Genomic DNA, 3745 nt, shown 5'->3' with positions numbered 1-3745 from the left:
TCCTTATTGGATGGAGCTTTCCATTTGACTCTTCCTAAAGAGTCTCATGATTTGGATTTGGATAGCCAAGATTGTTTTGATGAAGAGGGATAGCCAAGATTTGTTGGAGGAATTTGAGAAAGTTGCTACTTATGGAGGAAATGAAAGTACCAATTGTATTCGAATCTTCAAGCGCAGGGCTGAAAAGAAGGTAAGTCTTCTGAACTACCTACTGTTGATATTTGTTTTTTTCCCTCACAATCTTGACTGTTCTTATGTTGTTCCATAATAAAAAATATATTCCTTTTTTGAGATATTTGATTATTGAAAAAGAACATTTTCTTGGGTTCCCGAATGATGGTATGTTGGTTACTCCAGCTCTTTTGTTGCCTCAACGTTCCAGATTTACAAGTAAATTATTTTGTACTATGTGTTAGTTTACCTGAAACAACTATTGCTTTAACCACATGATGTTGGTTGATCTTAGTAGATACTTTTACAACTATTCGAATTTGACATTACATCTTAGTATGATCGTGAGAAATAATAGAGGCTACGATTCTAAAAGCCTCTATGCAGTGTGTTATGCTTGGTGAGGTTTGTCATTTAGATAAGTGATTTTCTTTTTTCCTTGCTATGTGAATTCCAAAATCCAATTGCATACGGAATTAGAACAAATGAGCATGTTTATTATTATTACAGTACACATGTTATTCTGTGTTACTAAGCTCCTGTTAAAGCTAATTTAGTTAGTTTTTCTTATATGGATTTCTACTGTAGTACATTCCATTTTATGTGAAAAACAAAGTACACAAAGAGCTAGCAAGTTGTAATAAATAAAAATGATCCTCTGTTCCCTGAAGTTTCATTTTGCATATTTAGAAATGTTCACAAATATAGTATTCTTGATGAAGAAGATGTTCTATAGACATTACTATAATCGAGGCACTAAGAAGTTATAATATTAAGACGTAAAGCAGGGACAGTACACAAAGAGCTAGCAAGTTGTACATAAATAAAAATGATCCTCTGTTCCCTGAAGTTTCATTTTGCATATTTAGAAATGTTCACAAATAGAGTATTCTTGATGAAGAAGATGTACAATAGACATTACTATAATTGAGGCGCTAAGAAGTTATAATATTAAGTAAAGAAGGGATGTAATTATGTCAACTTAAAAAATAGGAGACATGTAAAACTGTGATGTAATGTCAACAAAACTATATGTTATGGTGCAGGCCTCCGTTAGCTCTAAGATCTTAAACTTGACATTACATACATGACAGATCGTATGAATTATAAATCAAAGTCACTTGGAAGATTTTTGTCGTTATTTATTCGTCCGTTTGTATGCTCATCTCTTACTCAATTTTATATATATTGGATAGTTTCATTGATGCCCTAAAATGTTTTATGATAGTGCTTTCTGAAATATCTTATCGTAGCACTTTATAGCTGGTCTGCTTGATTACAAGGTGGTCATTTTTTCTTTTGTTGAATCTTAGTAGTTGTAGACTTCCATTGAAAGATGAAAATTCACAAATTGAATATTTTCTACTTTTGTGCTTTTTGTCTTTAATTTCAAGCTTTTCTGTTACATGATCAATCCTATTAGTTTTGTTCATTACTAAAATGAATTGAATCCTATCAAATATTTCTATTTCTCCTTTGAATTACTTATATATATCCTATGAATTTCATTTCGCACCGGAAATTATTCTAGGAGAAGTTTGAATCCGTTCCGTTCGGAAATTGATTGGTCTTGATTTGAAATGGTTTACGCGTTACTGGTTCCCGGAAGAGTTAATATCTCCATTAGCTAATTTGGAATAGATGAAGTGGATCTGTTGTGAAGTTAATCTGGAATTGATTTCCTCGATCTACCATTTGATTCTATTTCAAATGGTTTTAAATGGTGTATAATATTTACAATTCAAAAGAGGTAAGTATTAATTGACTTGATTGACGGTAAAAGAAAAAGAAAAAACCTAGAAAATCAGATAGTAATTTTGCATATGACAACTTAATTAGAACCTAATAGTACTGGAGAGTTAAATATGTAACCAAATGTTAAATATAAGTAATAACTGCCAATATAAAGAATAACACAAAATAAGCAATTCTACTTCAAGTCCATTTCCTTTTTATTTCTCTCTATATATGATCTCTGCCCTCTAATTTTAATTTGCAGTTTTCTTGTGGTAATTGTCAAAGCAATTGCTATGTTCATTGCTTTGATGTGTGGATGGCAAACAATAAAGTATTTGACTAATTAATTCTTGATTTTCATCACCTTCTGCAATTATCTTTTCCAGAAAAGTGCTTTCTAGGTATACTCTTAACAGATGTGTTGATATTTGACTCATGCGCAGAGGATGTTGAGCTTAAGCACGTCTAATGGAATTACTTCATGTTTCTACAGGTACTGTCATCTTTTGTCAAAAACTGCAAGAATCAATTATGAACATTATGCATGCACTGCTTCTCTTCTATAATACTCACTAATATTTATTTTTAACTTTCTTCTTAATTTCATTTTCTTTTAGTTGATTGGTGTTTACCCTCTTCGGGAAGGTATTTCAAAAATTTTCCTTGTATTGTTTTCAAAATAATAAAGAAGTTTGATGACTTTAATGATCTTGTGATGAATTAGAACTGTACAAAACAATATCAATGATTTTGAGTATTTTGTCCAAGTGATATATTTATATCTTTTTCATATTGTAGTTAAAAAAGTATTGTACTTTCATTTAAATCCAATTCCATCCACAAAGTTAAATGGAATTGTATATTATCTCTATTTATTTTTTTTGTGTAAACAACTTTGTATAGATGATATAGATCAAATTATAGATTTGATAGGAAATCTGTAATTATCCCTTTTTGGAGGTAGCCATCATTAAGAATTCAACCTTAACAGTTTTTTTTAAAAAAGAAAGATATGCTCCACCCATGTTGATACATAAGATAATTATTTTTAATGAATTTTCTCAGTGATACTTCACTATCAAGTTCAATTATATGATTCTCATGATTTTGCCTCCGGATTTCATAAATTTCTTTCTTCAAAGAAGGAAAATTAATTGCTTGATATGCTGAAGTCTAACCTTTTCATTTCAGATGATTGAAAGTATGTGGAATAAATAGCTCTGAACTAATCTATAAATGGTAAGAGAACGACCTTTGAGGTCTGTACATTTGCTTAAAGGTTAGATCTTCTTTTATATATATATATATATGAGAGAGACATAATTTGAAAGGCTCATCTTACTTATTTCACATTATGCAGGTTATAGTAAAATATGTTGCTTTTGTAAAATGCTTGACCAAGAGGGTTATGACACTATGTGGAGTTATCATTGTCATGTGTCTCTTTTCTAGCTACCTCTAAAGCTTTATATTACTGAGATGGATATTTATGTTCTAAGGAAACAGAAAAATGATCAACGATGGAGCTTCAAAGATCTTGGATGGATTTTGTGTCTATCTATGTATGCGTAAAAATGTGTTCTTTAGTGTAAAGCTATGTTGTTTGGATTCTTTAAAATTGTCTTTAACAAAAATGTCTAAGGTATATGTTTTAGATTTGTCAAAAGTAGTGTATTTTTGAAAAATCTGACACGGATGAAAAGTGAAGAATTTGCAGAACTAAGGTGTAAACTGAAGTACACATCAAGCAATTTACTTATATATAGAATTTGCTAGCGTCAATATATTAAGATATATGAGCTATGCAATTTTAACTTTTATGTTTTCTCCATGTGTT

General features: G+C 30.3%; 1 long non-coding RNA gene across 1 annotated transcript; it reads left to right on the top strand.

The window, feature by feature from the left end:
• Positions 1 to 1313: 1313 nt before the first annotated feature.
• On the top strand, positions 1314 to 3362 carry LOC125863045 (uncharacterized). The gene is made up of 3 exons (XR_007446090.1): positions 1314 to 2401; positions 3100 to 3147; positions 3269 to 3362. It is a non-coding gene; the product is annotated as an uncharacterized LOC125863045 (long non-coding RNA).
• The last annotated feature ends 383 nt before the right edge of the window (positions 3363 to 3745 follow it).

Source organism: Solanum stenotomum, chromosome 4 (assembly GCF_019186545.1).
Source record: "Solanum stenotomum isolate F172 chromosome 4, ASM1918654v1, whole genome shotgun sequence".
Taxonomy (NCBI): Eukaryota; Viridiplantae; Streptophyta; class Magnoliopsida; order Solanales; family Solanaceae; genus Solanum; species Solanum stenotomum.
This window is presented reverse-complemented; position numbering and strand designations above follow the sequence as displayed.